Raw genomic sequence first — 20,134 nt, 5'->3', positions numbered from 1 at the left:
ATGATCCTTGATTAAAAGGCAAAAATATGAAGAGATGAACAGCCTTTTGTTTTTCTCATCAGAGGTCCTATCCATTTCTTGTTCTTTTTTCTACAAAAGTAAAATGAAAGTCTACAAAAAAAAAAAAACAAACAAACAAACAAAAAACAACAATAAAAAATAGTATCCCAGTCTTGACAGAAATGATAACTATGTCATTAGCAAAAATGGGCATAGTGCTGAACATCACAAGCATTCCAGTTTTCTGTGTTTGCCTTATTTTGTCACCGTCATTTTCTGTAGCATTGTTCCTTGCCAGCTTTTTAAGTCTCTTTTGTTGTTAAATTTTTTACATACTTCAGCTCACTCTGGACTTTAGGCTTCCTGACACTATTCTAATGGGATTATCTCTCTCTTTGGTATTTGTTCTGTGTTATTTGCCTCTCCCTGCATTCTTCTTGAAATGGTCTTTTATATTGTGAGTTACTTTGAGCATGCCCTTTGTAGCCACAGCCATTTCTTTTTCTCATTAGTTAGAACTTTTAACCCTTTAATTCTAATCATTCAAAAAACTGAACTGTTAGACTTAGAATGTGTGTGCGAGGGTATACATTATCTTTGATAATCTGGAAAAATACTCAGGATTATATTATCAGAATTTCATTATTGTTTACTGCTTACTTCATTACATATATAATGAATTGTGGGTGTGAGTATATGTGGGTATGTGAGTGTAAGCTTTGTGCCAGGTACTGTCCTATTTGCTAGGATACAAAGGTAAGTGTTGGCAGATGCAACCCTGCTGTCTTAAAGCTTAAAGTGTTAGTTTCTCAGTCGCGTCCAACTGTTGGCAACCCCATGGACTGTAGCCCACCAGGCTCCTCTGTCCATGGGATTCTCCAGGCAAGAATACTGGAGTGGATAGCCTTTTCCTTCTTCAGGGTACCTTCCCAACCCAGGGATCGAACCCAGGTCTCTCACATTGCAGGCAGATTCTTTACCATCTGAGCCACGAGGGAAGTTCTTAAAGCATAAAGCTTCAGAGTAGAGATGAGTGCAGGGGAATTATGATTGAGCCCTGACACTGGACTTGTCAAGGGGTTTTGAGGAGCTTTGGGAGCACACAGAAAGGGCCCTAATCTGAATTTAAGGGCTGGGTTTCTCATTTCCTTTGTCATCTTCTCTTTTAGAGTCTCAGACTATAGAATCACATCTACTTTGACCACGTGAAATTTCCCTCCTAAAGTCCACAGCACGTATGTCCCGCGCTCCCTGGTTATCACGAAAGCTAAGATGACATCATGGCCACTGTCTTCCGAGGGCCTGAACACGGCAAATGCCCACTGAATATCTGTTGAATAAATGGACACACATTCTTTCCACTTACACTTCACCAGGCAATCTCTTCTTGGTTAAAATTTGATCCCCAAATAGACATTTCCTTCATCTTCTTTACCTTTCTTTTCTTTTAAAAATTTGTGTCTATTCTTGACTGTGCTGGGTCTTCCTTGCCACACAGGCTCCTCTCTAGTTGCAGAGAGTGGGGGCTCTCTCTGGTTGTGACGCGCGGGCTTCTCATCGCGACGGCTTCTCCTGTTGTGGAGCAGGGGCTCTAGGCTGGGTAGACGTCAGGGGCCATGGCTCTCGGGTTCTAGAGCACAGGCTCAGCACGTGGGATCTTCCTGGATCAGGGATTGAACCCAGATCTCCTGCGCTGGCAGGCAGATTCTTTACCACTGAGCCACCCTTGTTCACCTTTCTAAAGATGAAAACGTCAGTTAGGCAAACTGGTATCTAAGATTTGTCTTCATTTAAACATGAATAAGACTTCTAGTGATGCCCAAAGAACTTAAGGCTCTCCACACCCCTACTAACCACCTTTGTGTCACTTCTGTACTCTATATCAGAAGTAAATTAGACCCCTGCTTCATATGGTTGTGTAGTCTAAGTTCATTTATCTGTGCAAAACTATTTATTGAGTGCTTGCTATCTGCAAAGAACTGTTCTGGGCACTGTATTCTTTCCTTCTTCCTTTTAACTTCTCCAAACACGTCCTTCCCTGCGTTTTTGGCTATTCACACTTCTGACTCTCATAGCACGTCTGGATTCCTGCTCCGTGGGAACAACTCATTTCCTTCTGTTTCATTTCAGTTCTGAACTGAAGTACTGGAGTTTCAGCTTTAGCATCAGTCCTTCCAAAGAACATCCAGGACTGATCTCCTTTACAATGGACTGGCTGGATCTCCCTGCAGTCCAAGGGACTCTCAAGAGTCTTCTCCAACACAACAGTTCAAAAGCAACAATTCTTCAGCGCTCAGCTTTCTTCAGTTTATTCTGCCATGGACCAACTTTTTCTTAACTGCAGATTAGTTAAAACAGGTTTCTCAATCTTCTGACAATGAAAACCTTTCTTATTTTCCTATAATGCTATTTGAAATTTCAAATTAAGTAATCTAAAAAATCAGAGCTAACAAGATAGCATACTACATTGTCTATAAAACAGTCCTGAACTTCCCTGGGGGTCCAGTGGTAAAGAATCCACCTGCCGGTGCAGGGGACGCAGGTTCGATCCCTGGTCTGGGAAGACTTCACATGCTGTAGGGCAACTAAACCTGTGAGCCACAACTACTGAGCCCATGCGCTTCAGCTGCTGAAGCCTGCATGCTCTAAAGCCTGTGTTTTGCAACAAGAGAAGCCACTGCAATAAGAAGCCTGTGCATCGCAACCAGAGAGTAGCCCTGCTTACCAGAACTAGAGAAAGCCCACGGGCAGCAAAGAAGACCCAGTGCAGCCAGTAATGAAATAAATTAATTAATTAAAAATTAAAAACCCATATCACTCATTGAAAATAATAATAATAAAACAAAATAGACCCTCACCACCCACCATTAAGAATCACTGACATTAGTGATGGAAATAATTAACATTTTAAAAGAATATGGCCAAATTTAGAATATTCAGTTGATCATCAAAATGATGAGTAACTTTCAAGATTTGAACTATACTTTATTTATCCATATACCCTATGTTTAGCATAAAAATTGGAATTCACTTTCAACAGTTCAGTTCAGTTGCTTAGTCGTGTCCGACTCTTTGCGACCCCATGAATTGCAGCACGCCAGGCTTCCCTGTCCATCACCAACTCCTGGAGTTCACTCAAACTCATATCCGTCGAGTCGGTGATGCCATCCAGTCATCTCATCCTCTGTTGTCCCCTTCTCCTCCTGCCCCCAATCCCTCCCAGCATCAGGGTCTTTTCCAATGATTCAACTCTTCGCATGAGGTGGCCAAAGTATTGGAGGGTAGAACATGTAAATATGAGGACTACTTTGTTAATTTTTCTAGCCTACTTTTTGAAAAGTAATTTAAGTAATCTATAATAAAATGCAAAAGCTGTTTCAAATAAACCACCACAATTTTCCACATGAAATAAAGATACACTCTTACTTTCTTTAAAATATAGATTTTCATTCAAAGTTCCTGTACCAAGTATTTGAGTCATTAAATCATTTTCACTGGTTGTGATTTAGAGTAACTTCTAAGTAGAGGAACAACAAATGCATTTGTCTTTGATGTTTTCCTGATGTGCTGCTAAAAGACTGCTCTGTCCAAACAAGGTCATGGCCAGCTGACCTGGAAGCAGGCTTTGCTGAGCCACAAGGTCAGAGATCATCATGGATTGCTACATAAGCAACAATATAGAAAAGTAAGAGGAAAAGAACCCTAATGGTAATTAGCCTATAAACTAGCCATATACAGTTTTGTCCAAAGATAAAAGAAATTCTGTATTGGACAAGATAACTTTCAGTTAAAAACAGAAAATAAAATGTATTTGTAGTGAGTTTACCTAGAATACTTATGTTATTGCTGTTTTAACCCATCAGGTATATCATTTTAATAACACTGAATTGAGCAAGGCTTCGTAGTAATGTTAAGAAATAATTTTGAGGGGTGAGCAGGGCACAGCCAGGGTCAGCAGGAGTGAGGTTCGTGCTGCAGGCTCGGAAAAAAAAAAAAGAAAGAATTTTGAAATTCAGCTTTTAAGTCTTGAATTAGTCATAATTACCAGGAAACAGAGAACAAATTTTAGGAAAAATTAATTGCACCTATAGAAACTCTTAGTAAATTACTACTTCAGATTACTACACATAAATATTAATGAAATACCTAAGCATGTTTAATTTAGTAGCAAGAAGTACTTGAGACATGCTAAGATTCTTATTCCTATGATAATAAGCGCTAAGAATGTACATGGAAGCAGCCTCCAAAATCCTTAAGCTCAGATGCAGTCTTGTAGTTTGACATGGATTCCCTCATAAGGGATAAACTAGCAGACATCACGTGTGAGTCACTGCAATGATTAACATTTCATATTCATATTCTTATAGCTGGCATGTTGGTAGTTCTCTTTTTTTCCCCTTTCATTTTCATATTAAATATTCTACATTGTTAATATATGGTATTATGTCCATTACCAACTCAAGTTCACCAAAAAAAAATCAGCAAAACTTGCAGATCTTTTTGTTATTTGATAGTGCTGTTCTCATATAATGGCTTATTTAATTACCTTCACTTGAAATTATTACTACAGCAAAAGATTTCATTAAGTCCCTCTAGGTAAAAAATTAGTGGACATAAGAACAAAACTGTGGACATAAACAGAATTTGTCATTTTCTCAGGCTTCAAAGGCTCCTTTCAGATATTTCTATCAGTATAGATGCAGAGAGTATTCTGGCAAAAAATAAACCCTTGAGTTAAGGACAGAAAAATCAACACAAGAACAAGTATGAATCTACTGACTATTAATATACATATAAGTGGATGAAGTGAAATAGTCAATCCATGTTCAAAAAATGAATTCCGTGGCAATGCTCCCAACGTATCATTTGCAAGATATGACTGACTACTGATTTATAGCTTCTGGATGGCTAACGAGTTGCATTACAATCCCCACATGTTCATGACTGGAGAGAATTTCATATCATCTCAATGAAATTTCTCTTTTCATAAATGAGGAAACTGAGGGCCTACAGTTTCCTACATATAAAGCAAAAGTCACACCCTAGAAAGTGGCAAAGCAAAGGCTTCAACAGAGGTCTTTCATTCTCTATTCAGTCAAGAAAACTTTATTAAGCACCTCCTGAATATGCGGGCTGTGACAAGTACTAGGTAGAAAAGTAATAGTGAATGAAAGATGGACCCGGCCTCAGAGAACTTTGATTCTGGTGAGGGTTACCAGATAGACAAACAGGACACAAGTCAACACAAACTATTACAGAGGAAGCGCAAGTTTTATTAGATGACTTTGACTTGAGGGTGGGAGCAAATAACTGAGATTAGGAGGATCGGGGAGGCTTCCAGATGGATGCTAGGTCTAAGTTGTGGCCTGAAATAGACAGATAAATGGGTCACAGTGAAGAGGGAAAAACTAGGAAGACTATGATCTTAGCAAAGGGACCGGAATAAACCAAAGCACAGATGCAAAAAAGATTCAGGGCTGATGGGGGTGTTCAATATCCCTAAAACTGAGTGGAGAGAGAGGCGATGACTCCAAAGGGAGAAAGGTTTGTGACTTAAGTAATGGAGCTTCAGCTTTAACCAGAGGGGAGCAAGGTGGCCCTGAATGGTCCTTCAAGGGAGTGAAATGGCCGGATGCATATTTCAGGAATAACTCAGGGACACTGAGGGGATCAGACTGGAATGAAGGGCAATAAGAGTCTGAGAGCCCTTGATTTTGGAAAGAGGATGTCCTTCCTGGTCCTTAGAAACAAGAAATGCTGTATTAATAAAGACATAAGATTTCTGGCTGATCCATCATACATAGAAAAACTATGTTAGCCCAAGAATATCACTAGAGAGTCTAAGCATCTCTGAGCTCACAGAAAAAGTCCAGTGTATGGACCAGGAAGACTAAAAACTAGGTTTTGAAACAAGGCCTCAATGGAAAGGACTTGCCTAGGCAACCAGCTAGCAGCAGCCCCACACAGTGGGTCACATCGCTGTCCCAGTCAAGCCAATACAGTTGCCATCCTCTGGACCCCTGGGGCCTCAGCTGGAAATGGGGGTCATGATATCTATTTATTTATTTCAGAGTGATATTGTGAAGATATACCCCCTTCTTCAGCACAAAGTGAGAGTAGTAATATCTATTTTACAATGATGCTGTGAAGACTCAAAGATAACCATAGGTAAACATACATAGTTTTAGCACTTAAGTAGTAGGGATACAGTTCCACTGGTTTCCTTTCCTGTGATAATGCAAAAGCTGTTCTCTGTGAAAACAACTGACTCAACAAAGAGAGAAAAACCTGTGGCCTTCACTTCATTCACACTAGGCTCAACCCAACTGACTTAATGAAGCAAGTCAGTGAATGCTACATTGTGAGGAGTCTCATTTCAGTGGGATTTTCTCAGTCATTAAAAAAAAAACCAACAAAAAACAGCATACAAGAATGAACACACACACACACACACACACACACACATACACAGAGTCTTTAAGTTAAAAAAAGAAAACAATCCAAGTTCATTATTCTCAGCACAGTCAGGCTCTAAGTTGGAGTGTCTTTCTGGAATGGCAGCCCACTTGGGACTCCCCCTCCCTCACCAGGGTGCTTGGCAGCTGGCCCTTTTCTCCTCACTACCACTGCTGGGAGTTTCTTTCTCCACCACCTCACCAAAGCTTCAGACAGATCAGAAGAGGGGAAAAGAATGGGGGTCGAACTACTTGAAGGAAGGACCTAAGAGTTAGTGATACTCAAAAGGTGCTGAAAAGAACATCCCTCAGTTGAAAGAAAATCAATACATGATGATTATCTTAGGTCAGTCTCCCAAGGCAATGTAACAAAAGCAAATATAAATGGGACCTAATCAAACTTACAGGCTTCCGTACAGCAAAGGAAGCCATAAAGAGAGCAAAAAAAGACAATCTACAAACTGGTAGAAAATAGTTGCAAATTATGCAACTGGCAAGGGCTTAATTTTCAAAATATACAAACAGCTCATATAACTTAATAACAAAGAAACAACCTGATCAAAAAATGGGCAGAAGACTTCAACAGACACTTCTTCAAAGAAGACAAACAGATGGCCAACAGGCATATGAAAAGATGTTCATTCTTGCTAATTATTAGAGAAATGCTGATCAAAATTATGAGGTACTACTTCACACCAGTCAGAATGGCCACCATTAAAAAGTCTACAAATAATACAAGTTGGAGAGGGTGTGGAGAAAAGGGAACTCTTTCACTCTGTTGGTGAGAATGTAAATTGGTGCAGCCATTATGGAAAACAGTATGGAGGTTCCGCAAAGAACTAAAAATAGAGTTGCCATATGATCCAGCAATCTCACTCTTTGGCATATTCCCAGACAAAACTATAATTTGAAAAGACACATGCATCCCCTCCCCATGTTCACAGCAGCACTATTTACAGGAGCCAAGACATGGGAACAATCTAAACGTCCATCAGCAGATCAATGGGTAAAGAAGATGTGGTACCCATATAAAATGGAATGCTGCTGCTAAGGCGCTTCAGTCGTGTCCGACTCTGTGCGACCCCACAGGCAGCCCACCAGGCTCCCCGTCCCTGGAATACTACTCGGCCATAAAAAAAGAAGATAGCGCCATTTACGGTAACATGGGTGCAACTAGAGATGACCATACTAAGTGAAGTAAGTCAGAAAGGGAAAGACAAACACCATCCGACATGACATATACGTGTGATCTAAAATACGACACAACTGAACGTGTCCATGAAACAGAAGCTGACTCAGGAAGCAGACCTGTGGGCTGTGGTGGGGAGGCGGGGTGAGGGGAGGACAGGGTGAGGATGAGGGGTGCCTTGGAAGTTTGGGGTTAGCAGATGCAAACTGAAAGTACATAGACATGGATAAACAACAAGGTCCCACTATATTGCACAGGGAACTATATTCAATGTCTTGTGATGAACCAAAATGAAAAGAAATATGAAAAAGAATGTACATACACAAAACTGAGTCATTTTGCTGTTCAGCGGAAATTAACATCGTAAATCAACTCTGCTTGAATAAAATTTTTAAAAATAAAATCAATACATGACAAATCTGAGGAGCTATCTACCAAGTCCCTTTAAAGTGACAGAGTCAGCTGAAGGTCTGACTGTTGTCAAAATAATCAGAGAAATAATCAGAATAATCAGAAATAATCAGAGAAAGACACTTCTCGGCAACCTCGGCATGGGAAAGTACACTGAGGGCACAGAGGTTGCCCGTATGAGTACTGTCAAGGCTTGAGTGGGTCACTATGTTCCTTATGCTAAGTACCACTCACAGATTATTTTCTGTAATGCTTACAACAAACCTGTGACTTGTATCATTCTATTCTTCTCAGTGAACAGGAGAGAAAACTGAGTGCATTCATTTTCTACTGCAGCTGGAACAAAGGAGCACAAACTAAGGGGCTTCAGACAACACACATTTTTACCTTACAGTCCGGTAACTGCAGAGGAGGATCTGGTCCCTCACTTTGCCAGGTTCTGGAGTCTCTCCACATTCCACAGCTTGTGTCCCCCACCCCACCTTCGAGGCTGGCATGGTAGCATCTCTGACTATCCCGTGTCACAGCTGTCTCACTCTACCACCTACATCCTCAAGCGCCAGTTTTCACCCCCACGAGGGAAATGCAGCCCCTGTTGAGAATGCACAGTCTACACAGACAGGAATAATGGTGCTGAAGTAGAAACCGATTGCTTTTCTTTCTTCCAAAGCTCCCAAGTAACCTTTCCTCTGTTGTGTAGCAGCCATACAGTTTGGGTGCCACCGATTCAAGGCTAAAACTTTGACCACAGAAATTGGTGCTGGGAAGATATAAATTGAACACTCAACGAATGAGTTTTTATTATTACCTGATTATTATTTATACAATAGGCAATGAGAATGTTGATTTTGTATATCAAGTACAAGATCAGCTGAAAAACACACTTAAATGGAATTCTTAACATCCCCTATATACTCAAATGAATCCAATACTTAGAGCATTATATTTCTTTTTTGTTCCTGGTTAAAATAATGGATGTTCCTGATCTAATTCTGCCTTGGTTTTTTATTAATTTTCTCAATAACAAAAGCCAGGGACAAAATCAGATTTGGCTTCTAGCAGTTTAAATAGATAAAAATCAGTGTGACTGTCAAAATCCAGGTTGGTCTTGTCAGGATAAGATGAAAACCAGGGTTATATTTGGAAAAGATGAATGTGGACACTAACAGGAAAAAGCGCCTGGCTAATCAAGTAAACAAATATGACATGCAAGTCCCAGATGGAGTATGTATAGCACTGTAATCATCAAAGTGTTTTTTTCACCATTATTTTCCTAGAACATTCTTAAAGAATGCAGACCTTACAATGGGGTGGTAGCAGTACTACAATTGTTAAACTCAAAATTTTTCACTTGCTAGCACTTTAAAAAGTTGTATTTTTATCATGACAGGGCTCAAATACATGTTACTGCCCCGTTCAGAGAATGATTTGGACCTAGGGGCAAGAGGGCAGCATGGTTTTTATAGCCTGAAATCACTGTAACGGAACCATGTGGGGTCTTGGCTTTGTATTGAACCTATTTAGCCTGGAAACTTCTCCTAGAAAATCTATTTTAACTCAGTTGTACAGTAGTAAAAGACATTTCTGAAATTAAGCTTCAATTTCTCTCCCAGTGGCAGGAGAGGTATGCCTCCAGGCCTGAAACCCACAAGGTTGCAACACCAAGCTTATCCAGGAGTCTCAGCTTCTACATCCAGCAAGACTCTCTCCTTCTTCATATCCTTAGGTATCATCTCCGCAGCTTACAAGTTCCCTAGTGAAGTCATGGTTCTCGATCTGAAACATGATTCTCTAGGCTAGCCCTACCAAGCCAGGTGCAGATCTAACTATTGTCTCTCAAATCCATCTTTCTTTCTTCCTCCAGTAATAGAACTTTGCAGTCTCACTTGGGAACATGACCCTCCAGGTCATAGACAGACTTTCCAGCCTCCCTTGCAGCTCAGCGTTCATGTAGCTACATTCTGGCCAACAGGATGTGAAAGGAAGGGATACCCAAGCACAACTTCTTGGCTGTACTCTTAAAAAGAAAGACTGGTGCTTTCCACTTCCCCTTGTACCCTTCTTCTTGCTGGCTGGTGTATAAGATCTTGAAATGGAAGCCATGAAGACAGCATGGCAGTGCAACAATATAGTAAGACTGGTCACTGTGGGGCCTCCACATCAGCCTGTACACTTAGACTGTTCATAGGCAGAGATCAACTTGCAAGTTTTTAAGTCGCTGTAGTCTGGTATTTATCACAGCAGCCAAGTCAGAACCCTAACTAATATTTTAGTCAAACCATTTTCTGAACTGGCCTTCCTGAAATTTTCAGCATTCATATTTTTGGATTAAAAAGATTTCTCTGTCTTAAAGACCTAGGTATGAAATCCTAATACCCTAAAAACCTGAATGGACAGGTAAAGAGCTGGTTCTGAGTGAGCACTGTGTTTTTAAAGCTGAGTACATGGGAGAATCACATGGAAGCACATAGAAACCATCCTATCATCTTTATATTTAGTTTCCACAACTAAAGTGGGAACCAAATTGGGGAAGATATAGACAGGTACCACAGTCAAGGTAAGCAAAAGTAGATGCATGAATGGACTGGTTTATTCAGTCATAAATCTAGTGGTCAATTGAATATCACTGAATCAGACAAAGGATGGTGATAAACTGTCCTGTCCACTATGGAAAGAAAACCATTTAAAACTGAAGCAAGAAAACCTTGAAAGTTTCAAGAATGGCGGTTGCTGAGCCCCAGGTTAATCATCTTTGTTTTTAATGTATAAACTACATTTAATTGATTTCTTATTCTTTAAAAAGTCTATTGGAGTATATTTGATTTACAATGTGGCATTAGTTTCAGATGTATAGCAAAGTGAATCAGTTATACATATAACCACTCTTAATCATCCTAATTAGTTATTGAGGGTAGTTCTGACATCTTTCTCTGTAGATGTTTACAGATTTTAACTGGGCAGATTTTAACCTTCTAGGATATCACGTTAAGAGTTCTGCCCTGTGAGTCAGGAAGGAGTGCCGATGGACTAGATGACCTCAACAAGGTCCCTCGCCTGGGGACCAGAGATGCTTTCCATGCATCTCTCCCTCATGACACGAATTTGTTTTCTGATTATGAGCAATGAGAAGCAACAAGCTTTGGTTTCTCTTTGCTTTATTTCTCATGACCACATGCTTTGATCTATGTCTTCCCTTCCACAATGTGCCAGAGACTACAAAATTTAATAGTAGCAACAGCTGGGGGTGGGGGGTGAGAGAGCGGAGTGTGCACAGTGGAGCATGGGCTGGTCCAGCTGAGAAAGGTGTTGTACAATGTATTTAGATGAGATGGACAGCCACACGATTCTTTCCAAAGAAATACATACACAGGCACACAGGGCTCTTTTCTGTGCAATCAACTCTGGAGCAGGGTCACATAAGGCGTATCTTACACCTTCAAGCACACAATTCAAAATCAGATCAACGGGATTTATGTGTTTTGCTTTTTCTTGTGGTAAAAGAGAGGAGTGCTCCTTCATAGGGAGATAGATTGGTCACAATAGAAAATCTTATTAGGAGGTGTCCGTTGTGGTTCAGCTGATAAAGAATCCACCTGCAATGTGGGAGACCTGGATTTGATACCTGGGTTGGGAAGATCCCCTGGAGAAGGAAAAGGCTACCCACTTCAGTATTCTGGCCTGGAGAACTCTGTGGACTGTATAGTCCATGGGGTCGCAAAGAATCAGACACGACTGAGCGACTTTCACTCACTCACTCACTCAAAATCTGAAGCAACAGCGGCATACTTATGAGCAGGGAGTAACAACTGCCCACCTCTCTCTACCGGCTACCTCCTTTCCTTCCCCCAAGAAGGAGTAGCCTATCTCATACGTGCATTTGAAAGAATAAAGCAAACAGCCCCATTCCACCTCTCCCTTCTGTCAGAAGCCACCAGCCTTTGCTGTTGGTCACACTGGAAGCTTTGTGTGCACCCCTGGGTGGGAAGGAGGGAGGTAGAAAAGGCGCTGCCTCTGTCTCTCTACTTTGCCTGTGACTTGCCTGCTAACCCCAGGGGAGAAATATTAGCAAACCATCCCGGTCCCGATCTAAAGTCACATTTTCCAGGGAGCTTTTATCAGGAATAAAACTAAAACTTTGATCTCTCCTGATTTCTCTCAAGCTGCCCAGCACACTGCAGGGGAAGGGTAAACAAGTTTTGAATGAGAGAATGAGTGGGTCTGGACGGGCCAGTCTGCTGACCTTCGAAAACCCCAATGCAATTGTCCTGAATTTGAGGCTTTATATATTTTTTGATCACTCACTATTATTAAAATGGACTCCCCAATATATGTATATTATTTATTTGTAAATGTTACACATGTATCTCTGTAGTAATTATACTTTATAAAATACTCCAAAATAGAAATTTTTAGAGATACAAAAGAATGTAAATAGAAGTTCCAAGAGATTCCTCCCAAACCCTGGGGTTATTCTGAGCACTCCACTCCATAGTCTTCTGGTCTAGACTTTAAGTACTTAGAAGTTCAGAAGAGGATGTGGCAGTCTGGTGTGGTCCAGACAGACTTAAGCAGTACAGTATGACTCCATTTTACACAGCCTTATACTCCTCACGATACCATGTGTAAGGTGACTTTCAATTTGATGGCACGTTCTCAGTCGGCAGGTGTTTACCAGGACTTCCCTGGTGGCTCAGATGGTAAAGAATCTGCCTGCAAAGCAGGAGACCCAGGTTCAATCCCTGGGTTGGGAAGATACCCTGAAGAAGGAAATGGCAACCCATCCCAGTATTCTTGCCTGGAGAATTCCATGGACAGAGGAGCCTGACGGGCTACAGTCCACGGGGTCACAAAGAGTTGGACATGACTGAGCAACTAACAAATAGCAGCGACTAACATATATATAGCTCAGTCAGTATGTGTTAAATAAATTGAACTGGAAGGAAATGGTGAGTGGGTGTCTATCAAGCTATTAATAGAAGGAGAAAGGGAAGGGTATCCCAAGTGAGACTATCTTATTCCAAGTACAGACATCACAGAAATGCAAGAGAGGCTTGAACACTAACACATTGTAGAGAAGCACGAAATAAAGTCAGGTATTGAATGAGAGAGAGAAGAGAGAAGGTAGCAGGGTACCCTGAACCATAAAATCTAGACAGAGACAATCTACATCTAATGTGCTGTAGAACAAAACAGGAAAACACAGACTGATTTTAAGCATCACCATGACATCAATGTTTTCTGAAGATACACTGGGATTAGGATGCATATTGGATGGAACAAAATTTGGATTTTGTTTAGTTTGCTCAGTTCTGAGTCTAGAATGAGGAACCATGAGGGTCTGTCAAGGGGAATGCAGGTAATAAAAGAGAGAAAAAGTATGAAACTAAAAGTCTATTAGAGGGAACAGAATCAAGAGTTGTAACCAATGAGATATGAAGGAAGAAAGAAAAGAAACAAAATAATCCTAGAGGTAATTCCACCATTTGGAAAATGAACAACATTAATTGACTTCTTCATGTTTTCCTCTATCTTGAATTGCTATGATAAGTAATCTCCGTGTGGGTTGATATTTCTTTGCTCCTATTGAAAAGCTTGGGGTTCACCCTACAACCTCAAAGTAAAATTCGTAAACACAGACCATGAACTAAAATCTTTATGAGTCCAAGGTACCAAGTTTTCTGGAAGATGAAATGGCACTCTGCCTCAAAAAGAAGGGAAACATCATGTATGTGTATTTGCACTTGTCAACTGTTGGTTTTCTACACTCAAACGAATAATCTAGTGAAAGACAAGATTAGTAATAAATCCATGACCTTTTCAGCTACATTTTTCCTTTATGTGAACTCCACGGTATTGTAAGCAACAGAGTTTAGCTCTGCAGTAATTCAGCCTGCTGAATAAATTTTTTAAAAAGAGGATAGGCTAGAGGAGTAGGTTATAACAATGCTGGAAGAGAAAGAAATCCAAGCATTTTCATCAAACAGCAATAATTCTGTGGACAGGTTAAACAATGAGCCTACGTTTGTGCAGCTCATGTTTTTTGAAATCTATGTGCTTTATCCCTCAATGACTCATTCTGAAAGTGGTCTCCTAAGATGGTAAGAAATGACCAAAAATTACATAAAGCTCACTTTCCAAATAGAGTTCTGCAGAAAATACAGCTGCCATCTGGCCTTCTGGCTAACTTCACTTCTTTCCTTTTAGGCAGATATTATTTAATCCAGACCACACAGTTTGTGTGTCTAGTTGGTTCATGAAAATTTCAGAACATGAATCTGTAGCAAGAATGTTTGGCAAGTGACAGAACATTAGCTGCTTGACATGAGGGCAGTTTCCTTGTCTCAGTGGTTAAGCAGGTCTCTCCCAGGCTCTGTGCACTTGGGTGCCGTCAGCTATGAAGCCAAACCGATTATCCTTGTCATTTCTCAAAGATGATGTCTGCAGTGCACTCTGAGACAGGTACTGCTCCTGTACATACACTGATGCTTTAAAATTACTAAGATTTTAAAACCCAGGGCCAGTTCATAGTTAACATGATGATGGTCTACTTGAATGTAAATGGATTTAAACCAAATTACCATAGTTGTCATTTCATTCAAAATAGGAATAAAGTTTCCCTATTCTTATTATATAAAATACAACCTGTGCTTTAAAATTTATCCAGGGTGTATTAAAGTAAGGGAAAAGTAATTTGGTCTGGGTTGGTTTTTCAAATCCTGTTTAAACTAAGAAAAGAGGCATTTACCAACAATAACAACAAATCACATCAGTTACATGATCCTTTTTCCTCTTTCCAGGTTTATCAAAAGGCAGAAATTGTTGGTCTCTGTAACTGCCTACCTGTCTCCAAAGAAAGCGAGAGGGTGAAAGAGTCAGAGCCTGCAAACTCCTGTGACATTTAGATAGGGAAAGTCTTCTCAACACACTCTAGGTCTGGCTTAATTTTTCAGTGGTCTCACTTAAGTAGCAGTGCTAAAGACTCCAGCAGAGCCCAAAGCATAAATCTACAGATACTGCCAACGAAATTACCCTTGGGAAAAGTAGTAACCTACCCAAGTGAAGCATATTAGAAGGATCAACCTATGTTAAAACAAAACAAAACAAAACAACACCTGGCCATACAATAAAAGTGAATGGAACAGCTTTCAACATTTCTGAAGAATTTTGGAGGATGACATATTACAGTTTTCAAGAAAATATTCTGGTAGAACTTTATACAATTCTAATCAGGAACAAGATTTTAGCAAATAATAATTCCATGATCCTTGAGGTTTTATTAGATATTTATCAAGTTTTCAGATTTTCATTTCCTACTAAATGGAATTTATAAGCTTAGCATTCATGTGTATCATTCCATTTCCTTCATCATTTCATATTCAGAGCATGACATCATGGAGTCAGACAATGGAAACTGTTTCTATACTTTGGGAGAAAAAATAGCAATGTTTGCGATAAACCAATTTTTTCCTTCCTTCTAAGTTAAAACAGTTATAATCCTTAACACATGTTTTCTCTTGGAAGCATTTTTACTTCTGGCTTTATGTAAAATGTGAAAATTCTCTATCTCGGAAAGTGGCACTAGTTCACCTCTTATGACGCTCCCATTGTATGTTCACTGCTAGTGAGATAATCAGTTTAGACGCATCATTATTATTACTATAAATCGACCTGTATAGTGTACTTTTATGCAGTTCTATCATTTTCAGTTTCAGAATTGTTATTTAGGCTCTGATCAGGAATGTTATCACATGAAAATATTTACTGAACCTGGCTCTCAGGTATGAAATTCAAATACACTTTGTAGCTACAAATAATACTCATTTACTGAGAGTGGACTGACTTACTATAAGTAATTCAAAACCACAGATGTAAACTTACTATCAGTGTTGGAATTAGGTCTGTAAACAGAAATATAATTCATGGATTTTATTTCTTAACCAACCACTACATAGGTATTTGTCAGTCAAGTTGCAAAATCTTAACATGGCCTCTAAGTGTGTTTTGTAGGCACACACAGTACTCTCAATCTCTAATGCTTATGAAATAAGACCCCCTCATCTAATTTTCACCTTCCAGGTACAAGGATCTTAAAAAATAGCAGAATATCGAGGTCAGACATGGTTTGAGAGTCTCTGAATTGTTTGCTGATCATATGCAAACATATTTGCTTCACTTAAAAAGGCAGAGCTGTGATCACGTGTATATACAAAAACCCAGACATGTATAAAAATACACACCCAGTGGGATATGGAAAACAAGAACTGGATTCCAAATTTGAATTTGCAGTTTCTAAAGTCCTGCCTGCAGCATCTCAAACGTTGCAAACTGAGTTAGGAGTCTCACCATTTGCAAAGCAGCTGTGAAGAACAGATGCCTATGGGGAAACCTTTTGTCAACAGTGAGATATACAACGCTAAGCGACACTCCAGGGCTGTGCTGGTGTGTGTGGCCATCGTAGCCTGACCCAGTTCATACAAACATACAAATGAAAGAAGGCTGCTTTTTCGTTTCTCTCACAGACATCCCATATCTTAAAAAAAAAAAAAAAGTCCAAATGAATAAAAGTAAATGGAGCTTAAAAGACTCCTACCACATTAGAGAGAATAATGGGGGCATCCACCTGGCCCTGCCCAGGAGCTGTCTCTGGGGTCAGGCCCAATTGTGCCCATTGTGTTCAGCTTCTTTGCCCACTTTAGAAACCACAGTTTTTCCAAAGAGCCAAGTTTTTCCATGGCAGTTTCCATGGCAGTGCTGAAATGGCTCTGGCATTGAGAGGACAGGAGGGAGGGGGGTGGAAGGGCAAAGAGGAGAAATGAAAGGGATCCTGAGAACGCAGAGGGTGGAGGAAGGGCAGCCTTTTCGGTCTCCTGGAAACTTGTTTGTCAAGTTCTTGTAAGTCGGGGATTGTATGTATATCCAACCACACTTAACTACAGTTTTTAAAAAAGTCATTCACGGTTGACATTTCCTAAATGTCATGTTTAGCTACAAAACACAACCCTGGCAAGGCGTCAAAGGTACTGCCTTTGTTGCTAAAATCTGGTCTGTTCGGTCACAGCAAATAACTACCAAATTTATGGCTGTGTGTGTGTGTGTGTGCGTGTGTGCGCGTGCACCCGCATGCTCAGTTGTCTGACTCTTTGCAACCCCATGGACTGTGGCCCGCCAGGTTTGTTTGTCCATGAAATTTTCCAGGCAAGAATACTGGAGTGGGTTGCCATTTCCCCCTCCAAAGAATTTTTTTGACCCAGAGATTGAACCCATATCTCTTGCATCTCCTGCATTGGCAGGCAGATTCTTTACCACTAGCTCTACCTGGAAAGCCCAAACTCATGGCTATTTTCTCTTAAATGGGAAAGCATCTTCTCAAAGATCCCAGAAAGTACTTTAAAATACATCTACCGACAGTTAAAAGGTACATGTATTTTCTACAAACTACTTAAGGTGAGAAGAAAAGACATTAACAAGAATCCTTGGCCATATGTAGCCTCCCACATCGGTGAGGACCTCAGAGGCTGAAACAGGTAAACAAAGGGAGATGGCTGCACACGACTATACTGGGGCTGGTTAACCGCATCAGCCCTAGGGCTCCACCACCAGGGTCTCCGGCTAAAGCTGAAGTCATCTCATTGCAGGAAGGTAAGAAGCCTCAGTATCTGTTTCTACCAAGAACAAAGAGCCTTCACTAAGCTGTATGGTCTGACCAATACATTTTTTCCTCTTTGGGAAAAAAGATGGGGTCTGAGGTAATGATTTACAGTGTTAAAATTATAGACATAGGAAAACACTTATTCACGGTTAGCTAAGCTTCAGTCTGCTGCAACATGCCTTCCCGAAGCAACTCCTCTCAAAAACAGACTCTCTTGGCAAATGTTTAACTTCATTAAGGCTGAACGACATCAAGAGGGTACATTTCCAATAGACTCGGACATGCAAAATATGGATCAGGCATCTTTACTGAAGGCCATGTTGATATTTGTGGAATGTTCTCAAATGAAGATAAGACCAGAGTGTGGCCAAGAAAATGGAAAAGCTGTCATTTCCTACAATAGCGTGGTATATTTCTGTTTTAGACTCTGGTGCGGTACTTGGAAAAGTCACTGCTTCCATAAGTGCCGATTACGTGTTTACTTCTCAAGAAGAAAGTGACTGAGTGGCAAACACCTTCAGAATTTTTTTTTTTAAGGGATAAGCTAAACTAAGTCAAATTTCTCTGTGAAAGAAGGGATGTGGCAAGACAAGTGGTGTTGAGATTTAAAGTCTGAAAATTTGGGGTCTGGTAGCTATTGAGGGTGGGGGATGGGGAAGGCTTTTTGGAAGAGGGTGAGAAGATCCAAGGACCACAGTCATGTGCTCTGGTTTTCCTCTTTAGGGGCAGTGACCTCTTTTGAAAAATGAGAGGTTTATTTTCCTAACAGGCAGTGAGGAATAGCTAGGCAGATGTGTGTGGGCTGGTTCTGGCCCTTGATTAGCAGACAGAAATGATGCTGCCTTTACGTTTCACCAAATATATCCATCCAAACACATACGAGGGACCTCCACTTTAGTTGCACAATCAAGATCCTAAATTTCAATGCAGCGATGGTGCTGTTTTAGGAAAGTTTACATGGGACCAAAATTCCATTAGCAGAACCATCCTCAGATGTGGTTAGCAAATAACATGGACTTTTTCTCCCCGCTGTTCACTCCCTTAGGTTGAAAAGTCTGAAATCAAGGTATTTGGGAAATGTTTCTGCGTCTTGGTCAAGGAGGCAGTTGATAGGGGCCAGATCTAATTCTCAGGGCAAAGTGAAGACTACGACCAGACCCCTTCCTCTATAAACAAGGATGGTCCCAGCCTTTTAAAGCCTGTCTCTGTCATGTACAATATGTAGATGCTCTTGTCAGTGTAGTTCGGTTTTTGACAGTTAAAATCGGAGTGTGGCTTTGAGCACTCACTACAAAGTTCCCTGTGCAGCTATGTTTGTGTGTCAATGTGGGTGTTCCCCCTCCCCCTGCTTTTTCCGTGGGGTTTTTTTTTCCTCCTAGAATAGGGGGTTTTGTGCTGTTAATCCTCTTGGAATGTAGCTCTTATCACCACCTAGATGAATTCATTACCCTTTCGCCCTCAGTGCTCCCCAGGCCCATGGGACTTGGGAACAAGAGGGTAATTGTCTTGGGAGCTACCCCTTGAATTCAGGTGTGCTGGCACCAATTTTTCTTATAATCAAAAGAGAAGGGGAAAAATTAATCATGCATCATTCTCCAAGGGAGTGGGAGGAAAAGAGCCTTCAGGAACGTAGGCTCAGGCCCTCTGCCATTAAATCCAGCTATTCTAAAGCTAAAGGTTTAAGGGGGAAAAAAATGGCACCAGGTTCACAAGAGCATTTTTGTAATGTGTCTGCACAAGGCCAGAGCAACTGATCAATACAGTGGGGAAAAAACTAGCTAAACCAGTTATCTGGATGATGTTTAAGAGAGACAGAGGGAAACACTGTTTGCTTTATTGTTTTTAACCTTCTGCTGGTTATACAGTGGCATCAAAACCAAAATGTTCTGTATTGTACATAGAGCTTGCAAAACTCATTTTATGTCTTTAAGTGTATGCCCTTTTCCATCATCTTTAAATTGGCAGTTTTGCTCACATGAGAAAACCAAATCAGAAGACAAGCATACTTCTCCGGGTTGTAAACCATGAGGTGTTGTCATGTCATCAAGGCAAGAGGTGGGGACATGCAGGAGCGCATTCATCTCTGGTTCTTCCTTCAAGCACATAAACAGAGATACACGCTGAAACAGGCACTGACCCAAACCAGAGAGGTGACCAAATGTACTGGAGAAGAGATATGAAGGGCATTCTCAGAATGCACTAGGAGACAACAGAAAGCAGCCATTAACTAAACAACTAACTAGACCCCTCTCTTAAAGAACTATGTCAAGGGGGCAGGGATTTATAACCAAACTCCTCAGATAATTCCAGAATCCAGTACTTCCTGAAGGAAGCCCACAGGACCACTAAGTTCTACATTCTTGTTAGCTAAGGGCTTCCCGGATGGCTCAGACAGTAAAGAATCCGCCTGCAATGCGGGAGACCTGGGTT

General features: G+C 40.6%; 1 protein-coding gene across 19 annotated transcripts in view; it reads right to left on the bottom strand.

The window, feature by feature from the left end:
- The window catches only part of SPATS2L (spermatogenesis associated serine rich 2 like), a 184,322-nt gene that overhangs the window by 117,523 nt on the left and 46,665 nt on the right, over positions 1-20,134 (bottom strand). The window contains exon 1 of one of the 19 annotated variants that reach the window (XM_060410185.1): positions 1,436-12,081. The exons of the other annotated variants lie outside the window; for them this stretch is intronic. The gene's annotated coding sequence lies outside the window, so the exon portion shown is untranslated. Of the gene's footprint in view, positions 1-1,435; positions 12,082-20,134 lie in introns of those variants that run through there. 19 annotated transcript variants of the gene reach the window in all.

The sequence above is a fragment of the Ovis aries genome, chromosome 2 (assembly GCF_016772045.2).
Source record: "Ovis aries strain OAR_USU_Benz2616 breed Rambouillet chromosome 2, ARS-UI_Ramb_v3.0, whole genome shotgun sequence".
NCBI classification, from domain to species: Eukaryota; Metazoa; Chordata; class Mammalia; order Artiodactyla; family Bovidae; genus Ovis; species Ovis aries.
This window is presented reverse-complemented; position numbering and strand designations above follow the sequence as displayed.